This window comes from Schistocerca piceifrons, chromosome 1, assembly GCF_021461385.2.
Source record: "Schistocerca piceifrons isolate TAMUIC-IGC-003096 chromosome 1, iqSchPice1.1, whole genome shotgun sequence".
Taxonomy (NCBI): Eukaryota; Metazoa; Arthropoda; class Insecta; order Orthoptera; family Acrididae; genus Schistocerca; species Schistocerca piceifrons.
In genome coordinates, this window is record NC_060138.1 from 696,454,280 (window position 1) to 696,472,999 (window position 18,720).

Below are 18,720 nucleotides of genomic sequence, written 5' to 3' on the forward strand. Positions count from 1 at the left end.
TGGAATTGCCGAAGTCCGTCGGAATGCACAATGGACATGGTGGATGCAAGTGACCTGACAGGATGCTTACGTACGTGTCACCTGTCATAGTCGTATCTAGACGTATAAGGGGTCCCATATCTCTCCAACTGTACGCGCTCCACACCGTATCCAGAGCCTCCATCAGCTTCAACAGTCCCGTGCTGACATGCAGCGTCCATGGATTCATGAGGTTGTCTCCATACCCGTACACGCCCATCCGCTAGATACAATTTGAAGCGAGACTTCTCCCCCCAGGCAACTTGTTTCCAGTCATCAACAGTCGAATGTCAGTGTTGACAGGCTCAGGCGAGGCGTAAAGCTTCGTGTCGTGCAGTCATAAAGGGTACACGACTTGGCCTTCGGCTCTGAAAGTCCATATTGATGATGTTTCTGTGAATGGTTCGCACGCTGACACTTGTTAATGGTCCAACATTGAAATATGAAGAAATCTGCGGAAGTTTTGCACTTCTGTCACGTCGAACGATCCTCTTCAGTCGTCTACATCTACATCTATATCTACATCCATACTCCGCAAGGCCGGCCGGGGTGGCCGAGCGGTTTTAGGCGCTACAGCCTGGAACCGCGCGACCGCTGCGGTCGCAGGTTCGAATCCTGCCTCGGGCATGGATGTGTGTGTTGTCCTTAGGTTAGTTAGGTTTAAGTAGTTCTAAGTTTTAGGGGACTGATGACCTCAGAAGTTAAGTCCCATAGTGCTCAGAGCCATACTCCGCAAGCCACCTCTGTGTGTGGCGGTGGGTACCTTGAGTACCTCTATCGGTTCTCCCTTCTATTCCAGTCTCGTATTGTTCGTGGAAAGAAAGAGTGTCGGTATGCCTCTGTGTGGGCTCTAATCTCTGTGATTTTATCCTTATCGTCTCCTCGGGAGATGCCAGTAGGAGGGAGCAATATACTTCTTGACTCCTAGGTGAAGGTATGTTCCCGAAACTTCAACAAAAGCCCGTACCGAATTACTGAGCGTTTCTCTTGCAGAGTGTTCCACTGGAGTTTATCTATCATCTCCATAACGCTTTCGCGATTACTAAATAACCCTGTAACGAAGCGCGCTGCTCTCCGTTGGATCTTCTCTATCTCTTCTACGAACCCTATCTGATACGGATCCAAAAAATGGTTCAAATGGCTCTGAGCACTACGGGACTTAACATCTCAAGTTATCAGTCCCCTAGAACTTAGAACTACTTAAACCTAACTAACCTAAGGACATCTTACACATCCATGCCCGAAGCAGGATTCGAACCTGCGACCGTAGCGGTCAAGCGGTTTGAAACTGAAGCGCCTAGAACCGCTCGGCCACTATCGGCCGGCCGTACGGATCCCACACTGATGAGCGAAATTCAAGCAGTGGCAAACAAGTGTACTGTAATCTACTTCCTTTGTTTTCGGATTGCATTTCCTTAGGATTCTTCCAATGAATCTCAGTCTGGCATCTGCTTTACCGACGATTAATTTTATACGGTCATTCCATTTTAAACCACTCCTAATGGCTACTCCCAGATAATTTATGGAATTAACTGCTTCCAGTTGCTGACCTGCTATATTGTAGCTAAATTACAAAGGATCTTTCTTTCTATGTATTCGCAGCACATTACACTTGTCTACATTGCGGTTCATTTGCCATTCCCTGCACCCGTACTTGCAGGATCTTTTTCCGGGAGGAGCGATGTCGGAGATTTGATGTTTTACCGGATTCGTGATATTCTCGGTACACTCGTGAAATGCTCGTTCGGGAGAATCCCCACTTCATCGCTAGCTCGGAGGTGCTGTGTTCCATCGCTCGTGCACCGTCTATAAGATCACGTTCAAACTCACATAAATATTGATTACCTGCCATTGTAGCAGCAGTAACCGATCTAACGACTGCGCCAGATACTTGTTGTCTTATATAGGCGTCGCCGACCGCAGCGCCGTCTGCTGCCTGTTCACACCTCTCTGTATTTGAATACACATGCCTATACCAGTTTCTTTGCAGCTTCAGTGTATAAACATATGTCTTTTGTTCTTACAATCATGCCATTATAAAATTTTTAACCGTGTCCCTCATATATATTACAGTTTACTTTAAACGCGTGCCTGTTAAAGGAGGCGTTTCACGTGTCTTCCGCGCATTTGGACGTAACAGTGCACTCGTCTCTGCAGTGAGTTACGAATTCCCGAAAACACCGGTCGTAAAGCTTGACAAGAGTGTGCAGCTCACTGCGTAAGTTCTTCAACCGCATCATCTTTATAATTGTCTTCTAAGATCATCATAGATGCAAAAAAATCCAGAGATCGGAAGTCAGGTGATTTTGGAGGTCAACGTACAGGTCCAAAATGGCGCGTTGGATGACCTCTTATATCTGCAGCAAAATGTACTGGTATCCCGTCATCAGTCTTCGTTCTCCAACCATGGTTCATGTCTAGGATCTGAGCCCAAGCAAATGGAGACTTTACGAAGCGTTTACACTACAAATATTTCTGTTCAAATGGTTCAAATGGCTCTGAGCACTATGGGACTCAACTGCTGAGGTCATTAGTCCCCTAGAACTTAGAACTAGTTAAAACTAACTAACCTAAGGACATCACACACATCCATGCCCGAGGCAGGATTCGAACCTGCGACCGTAGCGGTCTCGCGGTTCCAGACTGCAGCGCCAGAACCGCGCGGCCACTTCGGCCGGCCAAGTATTTCTGTTAACTGTGTAAATATTTTATACCGAATTCACTGTGTCAGCAAATTTAACCCATCATTTACATTTAAAATAACTGTAAAGTAAAGTCGTGTGGCGTAAATGGTTACGATACCACGAAGGGCAGGTTCAACCGTCAAATTGGAAAGGTTTTCACTGTCCTTTGCGCCAGCAGGGCACCTTTTCTTCGCTAAGCATGAGAGATGTGTGGAAATGTGTTGAATGTAGGTGACAGTAATGATGTTTGTGTGAAGTGTAGTGCTGCGTTCGCGTTGAAGACGATGAGAGGAGGGAGAGGGTGAAACCCGGTGCTGGTTCTCAGCATACATCTCTCGAAGCGCACACGGAGCGGACCGCCGAGCTCAACGTCCCCGTCCGAAGGGACACTGCAGAGAGGTCTGGAACTGAACCCAGGACACTGGCGCAACGACTGCCGATCTGGAACTTTCACCACGCTTCCTGTTCCCTCTGCCGTAAGACATTTGCGTCAATTAGGTCAACATTTCATGCTGAAGTCAGACCATGTTTACTGTGTAAGTAGGCTGTATAGGTTTTTATGTTGGTGACGCCTTGTAGCAGTCTGTATTAAAATCGCTGACTGCGCTGTGTGCAGTCTGTGGCTGGTTGGACTCATTGTTGGTATATTCGCTTGTGTGGTGTTTGGCAGTTGGATGTAAACAGCGCGTAGCGTTGGGCAGTTGGAGGTGAGCCGCCAGCAGTGGTGGATGTGGGGGGAGAGATGCCAGAGTTTTGGCATGTTAATATGAGCGGACGATCCGGATGTGTGTCCGTCAGAAAGAGGAAAGTTGTCAAAATAGATTTCAAGAATATATATATTGACTTTAAGGTAAATACATTGTTTGTTCTCTGTCAACATCTTTCATTTGCTGACTATATGCCCATCAGTAGTTAGTGCCTTACGAAGTTAGAATCTTTTATTTAGCTGGCTGTATTGGCGCTCGCTGTATTGCAGTAGTTCCAGTAACGAAGATTTTTGTAAGTGATTCATGAAGGGCATAGGTTATTGTTAGTCAGGGATATTCTTTTGTAGGGATTATTAAAAGTCAAATTGAGTTGCGCTAAAATATTGTGTGTCAGTTTACAAATTATCAGAATAAGTAAAGAGAAAACAGTTGAATACGTTCAATATTACTCAGCTGTTTCTGTATCAAATAACGTAGAAGTCTACAAGGACAGTCTTTCTTTACATTCAAAGGGGAAGTTGCAACTGTAAGATTTTTGCTTCTATTACGGTATACTTTCACCTGTAGCATTTTAAATACTAATTGCGATACATGTTGTATATAAATGATCTGGTGCGTGACGTGCTGTTTTTATTTGGTATTTCTCACTTTGTGAGTTTTCCAAATTTTAATTTATTGATAGCTCTACTTCATGCCTTCCCAGATAATATAAAATAAACCAAGAAATGATAATTAAATAGATAGTATAGATTTTGTGTTTGTATTTTTAGACTCGATGATGGAAATACTAACAGGGACCATAGTTATAGTCCTTGCCATTGATATATTACCTGACGTTATCCACTGGTCGTTACCCAGATGGGACGTACTTGTCGTCAGATTATCAATTTTAAAGTGTAAGTAAGTACAGTAACTTTATTATCTTCAAAGTGACGAATACTGACCTTCAGAATATTCACAAATATGTATAGTATACTCCGAAAGGTACTGAATTGTATCATGATACGATGTGATGAGGGGCACGCTTAAACGCCGGTGAATGTGCGTACAATAGGCGGATTATGGTGAGATCCTGATGACACTCAGAGGTTAATTTGGATAACTTGGAGTTCGTTAGGAATCTGTCAGTATTTTGCAGCCTTGTAGAATTATCGGGAATCTCAGCACCTTCGAGATAAGGCATTAACGTAAGGAATAACTGGTTTGCTTACCTTGACCAAGAGCGACGACTAACGGTGTAAGTGAGAAGCCTGTAGGTATGGATGAAGAAGTGACAGTGCGCCCGAAGTCGCACAGGCGGCGGAGCGGAGGTCTGGCTCAGGGCCGGCCGACTGTCTCTGCTCCAGTTGGAGGTCGGGTCCGGCAGGCTCGACTCAGCCATGCAGCTTGTAACGTTAGTTCAACTGGGGGCGTAGCTCAGATGGTAGAGCGCTCGCTTAGCATGTGAGAGGTACCGGGATCGATACCCGGCGCCTCCAGCTATAATTTTAAGTTTGGTAACCATACTAAAAGGCCTCTGCATGGCTCACGAAGAAATGAATTAGTAATTTATAGACTATTTAAGGATTAAAGGTAACAACTCTTTCATCAATTGAAGCGCTAAGTTGTAGGCATGTTAACAAACCAGGTCACTGCTAGGTTTCGGAGGAGTCTTTCTCCGAGCTATATGTAGAGTGAACACCTATACACGATAGTCAGAAACAGTAACAAAAGCCTGTTAAAAGCCTGTTTCAGGGTACGTTGTGCTGGGAAATAAATGTTTGTAAACAAACTTCGATACGATGCAAGGAGTTAATTAGCGTTGAAGTTAGCGAATCAGGCCTCTGCGCTTGTGAATTCAAGCGGCTCGCCAGATACAATTACTGACAGTTGTCCTCATAGCTAAAATGATAGCGCACGAGAGTGCTCAGTCATTGGTTCCTGTTCGATTTGTACTACCGTCCCAATCCAGTTATTGTATCGGTCTCTTATTCGATTTTGGGAAACCAAACGCAGAACATGCTTGGTGACGCCGTCTGTGGCGGGCCGCTTGAATTTGCGCGCGCAAGGGCCTGATTGGCTAACTTCAGTGTTAATTAACTCGGAAACGCAGCAACGTATCGAATTTTTTTCTGAACAAGTATTTCTCAGCACCACTTACCCTGCAATACCCTTACAAGCTTTTCAGACTGTTTCTGACCACCCTATATACATACATATACAGCTGTACGGTGATGTTGTTTCGGCTGACTACTGGGACAATGTGGACTGACTGATATATGTGTGAATATGTATAAGTGTGCGTGTATGTGGTCTGTTTAGCTCACCTTGTACTGTATTGAATACCATCAAGTAGGTCAAATAATTGTATAGATCTGAATAATAATAACAATAATAATAATAATTCAGACGTCTGTAGACGTGTTAAGCGACTACAAAAGACATTAAGAGAATTATAAAGCACTGCACTGCGCTTGAATAACACATCAAACTAGAAAAATAAATATTATTACACCACTGCTGCCCATGGTCTCTGACTGCACACTGTGTCATCAGCTATAAATAAATTTGATTTTTGGTTTTAAAAGAAAGAATATCGTTATACGGTCGTTCCAGGTCCACTTGCCTGCACATTCGATATTCCTCATTTATGCCAGTTGTCTTTTATATGAAGGTGTAAAACGGGTCCTCCTGTGATCTAAATTGATACTTGATTGTCCGTGACAATAATGAAAATGTATTACAGCATTAGGTTTGTGTCTGCAACTAGGTACAAAACTGAAGTGGTTGCACCTATAAACGTATTGCTACGTGGATGTGCACTACGTTACTTTAATATAAACTGATTACAATTGAAGCATAGTCCACTAATTTTTTTATACTTCACATGCTTACTAAATCAAGATTGATTGTATAAATTATGCTCTTTCACTGCACATCAGCCAACACAACAGCAACACATACAAGAGAGTGCTGGCACAATTTTCTTATATTTTATCCTTTCGTTTATGTATTGCATGACTACACGGTGGCCTACTCCATATACACTGAAGCTGGAGTACATCACGATTCTTAGGGCTGTCCTGAACTAGGGTGCTCTATGAAACGTCCCTGATTTCCAAATGCAATTAAGAAAAACATGATACTTGAGGGATCAAGTACAGAAACTCAGAAAGTTTTGTGTGTAAAATTCATACACTTTTACATGGGCTCCTTTCGCAACCCGCAAAAAGTCTAGATGATACACTGTCTCAACTTACGTGCGTACGAGGATGTCTAAGGTGATGAACCGTATTGCATCCACAATTCTTGTGCGGAAATCACCAAGATTACATACAGCCAAGACATACGCAATTTCTTTCACACAAGTTCACAGGAAGAAATCCAGAGGGCCTATGTCCGAAGAGCGCAGTGGCCACTTGTTTGGTCTATCAGGCCCCATCTGTCACAGCGGAAAACCTCTGTCCAGGAAGTCACAAACAAATAAATTCCATCCTGCTGAAAGATCACATTTGTTGAAGTGGAAGCATCTGAAGGACAATAAGTTGCTCAAGTAATGTCTTGCTTAACGGTGCCTATTACTGTCTACCCGATGAATAAAAATGGTCGAACTATGTTGTCTTTCATCATCGCACAACACACATTCACCTTTTTGCTGTCTCTGACGTGTCCCCGAAAACTTTGCGAGTTTTGTGAAGTCCATATGCGATTTATATGCCGATTTACCTTTCCACATACGTGGCAGGTTACTTTCTCAGACAAAACATTTCCTAGATGCCTGGCGTTTGCCGAGTCCGGTCCCACATCTCAATATCAAACTCGTGACGCAGCTGCAAGTCGCTTCGCTTCAATGTTTGAATGCTTGCACAATTCAAAATTTATGAGCATGCAGCACCTTTGAACTATTGAGTGAAGGTTATTTAGCCCACGTGATGCTCAGCGAATGGACTGGCGAGCTGTTTGGAGGGTCCCTCTGATCTCCTCCACCATTTCATCAGATGTGCATTTTCTGCGAGAGCCTGACTGTCTGATTACACTCCCAGTGGCCAGGAACTTGTCACAACAAGCCGTAATCGTCGCAATGTCTGATGGATCCCTTTGAAATACACGTCGGAATTTCTTTTTATAGCAATTGGTGATTTAATTTCCACATACTTCACCATGCGTTGCGCTTTCTCTTGAGCTGTTGTCATTTCTGGTAATTAGTTATCACCTGAAACAAAACATAAGGATTAATTTAGAAAAAGATCTACACGACACTTATTGAGTTGCGTTACATGATACAAACTGCAAGTATCTATGTCTCATAGTTTACCTTTACTGCGGTTTTCATGTGGACGCCCTGTGTTATTGTGTTACATAAATATATTCTAAATTTGGTCGAATGCGATAATACGTTACTTGTCCGAAATGGCAAAATTACTTGCTGCAGATAGTTGCTTACTCAGTCCGACTTACTGTCGCTAACACATTATTAAAGATTGTACTCATACCACCTGGCAGAACTAACAACAATTCTCCGAATAAGAGTGAATGGTACGTTTCTGCAGTCGTCACTTACTTATTACCTAAACAACGCCTATTGCATACGGCGAGGACTAAAACCTACGTAGAAGTACATTGTGACGAATTACTCTAAGCTGAAGTACAGTACTACCGCTACTACTGCTACATTACTACTACTACTACTCGTATTACAACTCATATTATTTGTGGAGAGTGTTGTGCGTAAGCTTAGAGTACCTAGGAACACATCATGTTTGTGCAGTCGCTACTTCAATCTAGTCACTAACTTGAGAATGATTTTAGAAATGAAGGAACATCATAGGCAGATTGCGCAATTTTCTGCAGTTTTTGTTGCCATTCGAGTTCTACATATTTAACTGCTGCATAATATATTAAAGCTATTTGGAATGCATCGCTAATTCTTCCGTCACAGAAATTTATGACAAGTAAAATTATATATATTTGTGAAACTAGTTATATTACGTGTGTACGATTAAGTAATATTTCGTCGGTAGTGCAGCATCTTGTACCTTGAAACAGAAGACGGTCTTTTACCATGGAATATGTTATATTCGCCAATTAACTGAGTTTCGTTAATTTCTGAGCAATTTTACGTATCTTGAAAATGGAAATTCGTGTTAGTTTCGAAAAGCTTCTATCTCAAAATCTATTTAACTTGTAGTAACTTCGTACGACTTCTAGGTGTAATAATTCTTGGCAGTCTCCTCGGGTCTGCTGCCAGAATTAACTTGTAACTGGTTTTTGATAACACTCCTTCTTAATTTGATTTCACCTACTGTTTATTGGTATGTAATACAGTAGTAATTTAACGAACAGATGACTAAATGCAATACTGACGAGGTTTTTCCATTGCAACGCTCTTAAATTTCAGTAAAATGTTTGTTCTCAGGTTAATGATTATCTTGTACCTTGGAACAAGTTTCCATATTTGGAAAAATCTTAATTTTCCGAGTAATTCTTTTTAACTTTGGTGAACGACTGCAGCTTATAAAAAGTGAATGCCATCACTGTTACAGTTGCGGAAGTCTGAAAAGTGTTCCACGGCCCATTTTCCCCTACTATTACCTTCGTGTTATATTCTTATTCATCTCATTTTATTTATCTTTCCTGGTTTGTAGTATCCTTCCTTCATAGTGTTTAAGAACTCCATCTATCACTGCCCGCATCGAGTGGTTGTTACTGTAACAGGAAATCTCTGGGTGCTACCTCCAGATGACGCCCAAAGTACCTTCATGACTAACTGTCGACTTCATTCTACAGTGGAAAGTTCACTATACCAGACTGACTCTGCTACAGAGAATGCTGTAGTTTCCTTGGATGCTATGCTTGTTCCAGACATCCGGAGTAATGCCTGATAAACGGTTTTATTTGAAAAGATGCTCTTCTTTTATATTGTAAGACTTCTAAAAGGTGTGAGGAGGGAACCATTTTCCTGGACAGCTGGAAAGAGTTGTTCACATTTAAAGGAGACCGCATATAAGACGCTGGTGCGACCGATTCTTGAGTACTGCTCGAGTGATTGGGATCCGAGCCGGGTCAGACTGAAGGAAGACTTGAAACAATTCAGAGGCGGGCCACTAGATTTGTTACCGGTAGGTTCGAACAACATGTGTTACGGAGATGCATCGGGAGCTCACGTGGGAATCCCTAGAGGCGATGTTCTTTTTGAGAAAGACTACTGAGAAAATTTAGAGAACCGGCATATGAAGCTGACTGCCGAACGATTCTACTGCCGCCAACATACATTGCGCGTAAGGAACACGAAGATAAGATTCGAAAAATTAGGGCTCATACGGAGGCATATAGACAGTCGTTTTTCCCTGGCTCTATTTGCGAGTGGAACAGTAGAGGAAATGAACGGTAGTGGTACAGGAGGCTACCCTCCGCCACGCATCGTACGGTAGCTTGCGGAGTATCTATGTAGACATAGATGCGTTATCGCCATAGTCCTGTTCATGCTTCTGATGCTCTATTAGGTACCGTCCCTGTAATATCACGAGTTCTGAATTAAACCCTTTCTCTTTCACACATCTCCCTTCCCCGAGCGTATAATTGCTAACAAAAATCATTGTAGCATTACGTCATAACTGCCAATTATTGTAATTCTGCTTCTGTACTTATTCGCATTGTATCCATTAACGATAAATAAATGCCACACTCTTTAATTACACACGACTGCGCAGTTAGCAAACGAAATAATGAGCCACCGCCATCTCTCTCTCTCTATCTGGTCAATGCCAGTATCATATAATGTGATTATGGAACGCTGGTGAATATTTGTTTAAACTGTGAGAATCGCGACGGCAGAGCCAAGGCTAGTGACTTTCAATTATTTCGCTGATGATACGTAATTTCATTCTTCTGAAGTTAAAGCGCTAAGTAATCTAACAATAAAAGGAGGTGAAACACGAATATGGCAACGAAGTGTTGTTTATCAGGATGTTAATTTTCTAAACTATTTTCAGTTTAATCTATATGTAAAATTCCAACACGTCGTTCTAAGTGCCCAGATTTTCCGACTGCTGATAAACTTTATAAAAACTGCCTTGCTCTTTTTCCTGACCTTATCCCTTATCCTCCCTGGGTCGCACTATTGACATGTATTTGGCAGTGTTACTGGCGGAGGGTGAACGGATATCCTTCCTGTCGTCACCCTTTCTTTCAGAACGGAAATTGTATACCGCATCTTTTTGCGTCTAGTGTTTTTCACGTGAAAGTATGAGCACATTTTCGAAACGTTAGCGAATCGTATAGGATGTGGGACGTGGATACGAGCCCAGTATTCATCTAATCGAATGTGGGACACATCCAGGCTGCTCGGCTTAACGACCTTCGCCGTTAGTCTGCCGGACGATTTCGGTCTGGGGCTGGGACGTCTCCCCGAATTTCGAATCGCAGAAGCGGCGTGCTAACGCGCGCTGCTAGCCGGGTGAATCAGACGTCACAAAATGTTGCTTAGAATATCTTGGCCGGCCGGTGTGGCCGAGCGGTTCTAGGCGCTTCAGTCTGGAACCGCGCGACCGCTACGTTCGCAGGTCCGAATCCTTCCTCGAGCATGTGCGTATGTGATTTCCTTAGGTTAGTTAGGTTTACGTAGTTCTAAGTTCTAGAGGACTGATGACCTCAGATGTTAAGTCCGATAGTGATCAGAGCCATTTGAACCTTTTTTTTTAGAGTAACTTGATTGTTCGGCATTATTATAAAATTAAAATTGACGAAAATGAGCTCTCGGTCACAATATTTTTAGTCTTATTAACCAGGTTTTTAACACTTCTGAGAGTGCCTTCGTCGTAATTTAAATGTTTAAAGTGGCCTATAGCATAATTACAAATTTATGGAAAAAGAAATTTTTTGTATAAAATGTAAGTAGTGACTAACAATACTAGGCAGAGACAGTATTTACATGTCACGTACAAAATAAATAAAAGGCCAGAAGGGCTTTAGTCACAAAATTTTTAAAAAAGAATGCATAAAGGCGAGCCACTATGGGCTGCTCATACCTGTACAGCCACAGGTCCCAACAGACTGAGGCACCCTCGTTAATAAGTGCTGTCAGGTGAACATGACATTGCACCGAGAGTGCCATCTAGTAGCCGCAGGTACAACTTAGCTACTTAACATTCAAGAGTAGACAGATGAAAATTGTAATGAATATTATTCAGTGCATAACGTAAAATATTTTGATTAACAGCGACAGATAAAGTAACATTTTGTGTACATCAGAACAGCATAAAAAGGTCATTATAGAAAATACAAAAAGGACTGAATGACATAGCCTGTAGCAAACGATATAACATGAAATACACCAATAAACCATTTAACAAATAAAAAATTATGAGTTGACTTAGATGGAAAAAACATTTCGGTAAATTGCACGAGGAGATCCGAAATTAAATGTCAAGTAACGGCTTTATACCGCTGAAGAAATTTTTATCACGCAACTGCAGCTGCTCATTGAAAATGAGGCTGTGATTTCGAGATAGATGTTTAAAAATCTCTAATTCATCAAGAATATATCATCTACGCCCTTTCTTCTCGGTGCGTAATATGTTGATATCGTAAATAGCTTTAGCCGCGTGACCTGTAATCAGAAGGTGGTCGGCAAAGGACGAATTTTTGGGGCTAGTGCCATTTTTCCTTAAAAGGTGTTGTTTACATCTGGTTGTAAAGGCAAGTCCTGTTTGTCCTATGTAGTAAGAAGAGCAGGTATCGCAGGAAATCTTATAGATGCTGGAAATTTCTAAAGGGGAATGAATCGATTTTAAATTATGAATGTAGTTTTTTTTTTATCAAATTATTATTGGTAGATAACGCAACGTTGCAGTTGTATTTATTACGAAGAAGGCGTTGGATCTGATAGGAGATGAGCCCCAAGAAAGGAATAGAAAAGTGTTTTTTTGCGTTAGATTGAATGATAGAGGTGCCGAGTGTAGTAACTCTTTTAACAGTTTTCTTTTTAAGGATGTCACCAACTACGCCAGGTTTATATTCGTTATTAACTGCTATCGTTTTGAGTAAATTGATTGCGTCGTTGAACTTTTCTTTCGAAAGTGGAATGGAAGTAGCTCGGTGAATAGCAGAGTGAAAGAAAGCGTTTTTATGAGACTGTGAATGCATAGAAGACGCAGTTACGATCTGATCAGTATATGTTTCTTTACGAAAAATATTGAATGAGATATTATTTTCTTCTACTGCAAGCGTCAAGTGAAGAAAGTTTAATTGGCGGGCCTCGTTTTCAAGTTCGATGGTTAGAGATATTTTCTCATGAAGTTCATGGAAGAGATTAAAAATTCGGACAATGACATCAGCAGGTCCCTTGTAGATGACTAAAATACCATTAACATATCTGAAATAGGAGAGAATGCCTAGTGCTGTAGCTGAAAACGGTTAAAAAAAATTCTTCTAGAGAGTTGATGAAAATATCGGCAAGGATACCAGCTAAGGGATTTCCCATAGCGAGACCGTCGGATTTCTGGTACAACTGTTCATTAAATTCAAAATAGTTGTACTTGACTACGACTGTGATGAGATTCAGGAAATCAGTGATTTGTTCATTTGAAAAATCTTTTATGAAATGACGTAAATTTTTTTCTACTATTGTAAGCGTTTCCTGTACAGGGACATTAGTATAGAGATTTTTGATGTCTAATGAAAACAACTTGGTGTCTGAACTGCATTCTAACTCTTTTATTTTATGGACTAAGGCGTGACTATTGGGGATGGAATAATTGTTCTCGAAAACGAATGATTATTGCAGAGTTTCATGTAGAAATTTGGCCAAATCATGGTAGGTGCTATTCATACTATTAGATATCGGCCGTGTCGGATGGTTAGGTTTGTGGATTTTAAATTGAGACCGAAGTTTTGGGGGCTGAGGCTTCATATTAATAAGCTTTTTCTTCTGAAAGGTTTGATTAGAAATTTTGCGTTACAGATGGCTGATCTGGCTTCATTTTGTAGTTCTCCAGTCGGATCCTCATGCTGTTCCGAATTATTATTTTTGCTTAAAAATGTAAGGTTTTGGAAATATATTCGGAATTGTAGGCAATAACTAAAGAGCAATCTTCGTCAGACTTAGTTAATAAGCATCTGCTTCTTTAAATTTATTATTAACGGAATTAACCAATTTTCTATCATTATGCGTAACATTATGATGAGAAGCTGTATTTTTACTGAGAATGTTAGCTACATCATAAGGAATTCTAGTTTGACATGAATCATCTATTTTTTTTTGACAATCAAGACCAATTTTTAGATCGACAAGCATTTATTCTATCACATTTTTGTCTGACAAGTTGGGCATGCCATAGTACTTCAACCCAGCAAGACAGTTTCATTCTGTGTAAAAGTAATGTTAGTTTTATTTAGAATTCTTTTATAAAATACGTGACTGCTTTTTTAAAAAGTACTTTGAGGACATTTTTCACCTGGAAACAGACAAAAAAGCTTACTAAGTTTCTTTTCGTGCTTACGCATTATGCCTTGTTTACAAATTTCTAAATATTCGTTAATCTGTATCCAGGAATCGTCAATGTTAAAATTATAATTAATACGAAAAATATTTGTGAGTTCTAAACACAGATAATATGCCTGTTCATTAAGAAGGTCTTTTTTAGCATATAGCATTTTAACATTATCAGAAATGAGATTTTTAATGATAGGTCTGAAGAACTTGGGATCTTCTCACAAGCAGCATAATTAATATAGGCTTTCGCATAAGCAGGAACTAGTCCACTTTTTTCACATTCGTTATTAAATGTAATGGCCATACTTGTACTTAGTAGTTTCTTATGTAGGTCTTTATATTTAGACGCAGCCTTGGATGCTTGGGCACAAAGTTTTAAACATGGCTGCTTGGTTCAGTGACCGTTTATAAACGGTCACTGAACCAAGCAGCCATGCTTAAAACTTTGCGGCATTATTACATTTATTTCTACCGAAATTACTGATTTCGGCCGACATCGGCGATCCTCAGAGCTTAAAACACAGGTCGTGGTTCTGTCCCACCACTGTGAAAATCACTTGAGTGACAACGAGGTTTCCTCAGTTCTGACACTTAAACACGGTGTGTGTTTTATGAAACAGGATACCCAGTGTCAGCAGAAACCATTAATTTCGTTAGAAATAAATATGATAGTGCCGGATAACTAAATTATTCTAAAAATAATCAATCAGTGTGGTATCCTCTCGACAGAAATGTCGTTCTTTCCAAAATAGTGTGTGGTTGTATCTGAACGTTTTAACGATATCTTCCCTTAGCGATGCATTTAAGCACATTATATATTTCGATTAACTTCATAATATGGAATCATTCTCTTAAAAAGAGATATCTTACCGGCATCTGATAAAAAGTTCTTCTTGTTTTCTCTTGAGTCTTTTCTACGTGTATATCAGCGTGTAGTATTGTGTGTGAACATCCTGATATTGTGGCGTATTTTAGGAAAAATGTTGTAGTAAAGGAATCAGTTTAGGCCTCACATTTGAGTTTGTTATTTACAACATTTACTAATTACAAAGAAACTGAGATAGAGTGTGACATTTGAAACTAGTATAAAGTAAATGGATAAGGTGAATCAGTTGTCGGAAGTAGAGTACACCACAGTTGCTTTTATTCTTATATCAAAAAAAGTTTTGCATTATCCAGGTTCCCAGAACTCCTGAACGTAGACCGTGATTATGGATATTGTATCACAGACACAGTCCCTTTGACTGTTCAGAGATGTCACTATAACCCGCCCAGAGATGTAAACAACCATGCGTGAGCAGCGCCCATTAGACGGAGGGGGTCCGACAGCCAATAAGTTCCAATCATTCCACCAGGAAGGAGGTACACGGCTAGTGTTGTCTGCAGTTCAACCATGCCTAGCAGATCAATGCGCCGTTCATTCGCGTCCGCATTGTTACTTTGTGCCAGGAAGGGCTCTAAACAAGCGAAATGCCCAGGCGTCTCGGAGTGAAATAAAGCGATGTTGTTCGGACATGAAGGAGATACAGAGAGACAGGTACTGTCGATGAATGCCTCGCTCAGGCCGCCCAAGGGCTACGACTGCAGTGGATGACCGCTACCTACGGATTATGGCTCGGAGGAACACTGACAGCAACGCCACCATGTTGAATAATGCTTTTCATACTGCCACAGGACGTCGTGTTACGACTCAAACTGTGCGCCATAGACTGCATGATGCGCAACTTCACTCCCGACGTCCACGGCCAGGTCCATCTTTGCCACCACGACACCATGCAGCGCGGTACAGATGGGTGCAACAACAAGCCGAATGGACCGCTCAGGATTGGCATCACGTTCTCTTCAGCGATGAGTGTCGCATACGCCTTCAACCAGACAATCGTCGGAGACTTGTTTGGAGGCAACATGGTCAGGCTGAATACCTTAGACACACTGCCCAGCGAGTGCAGCAAGGTGGAGGTGGCATTATGTGGGCCCGACGTATGCCGCTGGTGGGCATGGAAGGCCCCTTAACGGCTGTACGATACCCGAATTCCATCCTTCGAGCGATAGTGCAACCATATCGGCAGCATATTAGTGAGGCATTCGTCTTCATCGACGACAATTCGCGTCCCAAACGTGCACATTTTCTGAATGACTTCCTTCAGGATAACGACATCGCTCGACATCGCTCGACTAGAGTGGCCAGCATGTTCTCCAGACATGAACCCTATTGAACTTGCCTGGGATAGATTGAAATTCGCTGTTTATGGATGACGTGACCCACCAACCACTGTGAGGGATCTACGCCGAATCGACGTTGAGGGTGGGCGCGGTGGCCGAGCGGTTCTAGGCGCTTCAGTCCGGAGCCGCGCTGCTGCTACGCTCGCAGGTTCGAATCCTGCCTCCGGCATGGATGTGTGTGATGTCCTTAGGTTAGGTAGGTTTAAGTAGTTCTAAGTTCTAGGGGACTGATGACCTCAGATGTTAAGTCCCATAGTGCTCAGAGCCATTTGAACCATTTTGATCCTCTGAAGGTCTCGCTGCATGGTGGCACACCATGCAATGTGTGGTTTTCATAAGCAACAAAAAGGGCGGAAATGACGTTTATGTTGATCTCTAGTCCAGTTTTCTGTACAGGTTCCGCAACTCTTGGAACCGAAGTGAGGCAAAACATTTTTTGATGGACCATTGTTAGCCGATTTCAGTTACCCGTTACAAAACACAAATACGAAACAATTATTATCTTTCCATCACACAGTATGATAAAAAAGAAACAAATAAGGTGCATATTGCCTTCTTCCTCTTCTTCTTCTTTACTTCATGGATGGATTAAGCATTCTTTCCTGTTCCATCTTCACATTTGACTTCTGCGCGTGTCCTGGTCGTTCTCAGTCTCTTCTTCCCTTCAGCACGTAATCCAACGCTGCCTTGGGAAGTCTTTTCAATTGTACCTATTATTTAATATTTTATTATGTACTGATTTTGTGGTTCATATTTTATAGTTCATTCTTTTATAAGATCTGCATTTCATATCCTATCCACCCTCCATAATCCTTTTAAAAAAAGTCTCATTTGTGGTGACTGTATTTTAGTCAGTTGCATTTGAATCGGCACCCAGGCTTCGCTGTCATAAAGCAATGTGGGTAAAGTCATTACTTTATTAAATTTCATTTTCTTGTCAGATCTAACTCTATTTTAAAAAGTTATTTCAACACTGCCATATACAGTTTGAAATTTACTAAATTTTTCTCAATTTCCCCTACATTTTAAAAACTTATGTCACATCCAAAACATTTAAAATTCGATACTTGTCCTAAAAACGTAATTTTCTAGCACAATGTTTGATCAGACAGGTTCCTTTCCTATAACAACCATGATTTTCCTTTTGTTAACTGAGATTTTAAAGTTATTATTTTATCAACAGAGATATTAAAATTACTCTTTTATTAATGAATATCTCAGTGTCACTTTATCTGACAATGAAATATTACTTTGTGACAAGCCCAACGCTGGCAAGCGGGGACTGTTATTCGAGTAGTTTCGTGCAAGTTATTACTAAACGAAAGCGGTCTGTCGGAGGCATGGCCATACGACCTGGAGAACAGAATACTATTCATGCCGAACTGGGAATACCTGTCGTGTTTAAATCAAAACTGGCCCACTATCTTTAGTAGCAATGTCACTGACTGCCAACACGTGCACCTTTTACCAAAACCGTGTGCGACCCCTCGGCATCCGTGGACGGTCATCATGTGAGGTACAGCACCAAAATGTCGCTCGGAAAGCCTAGCATCGATATCTCCACGTGAGGAATATTATTCCGCTATCGTTCTGTGAAATTTTCTGTTTACGTATCGATATTTGTAATCGGCCGGCTTTGGTCTTTCCAGTCATATATTTTGCGAGTAATCTTTGCTTTTGTTCCATAATGCCCTCTTTTCCTGCGCTAAAATACAAACACACTCGCAAATAAAGGCCGCGCGGGCTTAGCCGAGCAGTCTTTGGCGCTGCAGTCATGGACTGTGCGGCTGGTTCGAGTCCTCCCTCGGGCATGGGTGTGTGTGTTTGTCCTTAGGTTAGTTAGATTTAAGTAGTTCTAAGTTCTAGGGGACTGATGACCTCAGAAGTTAAGTCCCATAGTGCTCAGAGCCATTTGAACCTACATTATTTTGACTTACACTTACACGATACACTCACATGAATGTAACGACCGTTTATGTTTGTCGTCAACGTGCATTAACCACTCACCGACGGCAGGTGGCGGCACCAGCCTGATTGGGCGGGTGGGTGGGGGGGGGGGGTGGAAAGGAGGGGGGGAGGGGGGCGCGCCGGTTGAGGAGAAACAGTGCGGTCGTTGTCATAATGCGGAAGCGGAGAAATTGATATGATGTCCAGAAGGGTATGATCATTACATTTTATCTTTAGGGCCAAGGGTGAAAGCATTTCCGAAAGGGCTAAGTTGGTAAACTGCTATTCTGTTGTTGTGCATGGAAAATTCCTGCTATCCAAAACCGTCACAGGGGCAACGATGGTGAACCAAGGGCCATAGATGACATGGGTGAACGGCGGCTACGGAGATGTATTCGGGCGAGTAGACGCGCAACTGTTGAGAAACGTACCACCCAGATGAACCAAGGGGCTATCAACAGTGTTTCCTCAACGATCATACAGCAAATGCTGCTTGCGTATGGGCCTCCATAGCAGGAGCCTTATTCATATACCTTTGCTGACGGCTAGGAAATGGCAACGAAGACTGGAATTTGCTTCCCTGTACCATAACTGGACGTCCACTGAGTGGCGACCGGTGGCTTTTCGGATGGATCACGTTTTATGTTCCATAGGACACATGGCAAATACT

The 18,720-nt window shown here is 41.7% G+C and overlaps 2 non-coding genes across 2 annotated transcripts; both read left to right on the top strand.

Moving 5' to 3' along the window:
- The first annotated feature begins 561 nt into the window (after nt 1-561).
- On the top strand, nt 562-645 carry Trnas-gga. The gene is given in 2 exon segments: nt 562-601; nt 611-645. It is a non-coding gene; the product is annotated as a tRNA-Ser (tRNA).
- Nucleotides 646-4,814: 4,169 nt separating this feature from the next.
- Trnaa-agc lies at nt 4,815-4,887 on the top strand. Its single transcript has one exon. It is a non-coding gene; the product is annotated as a tRNA-Ala (tRNA).
- Nucleotides 4,888-18,720: the final 13,833 nt, after the last annotated feature.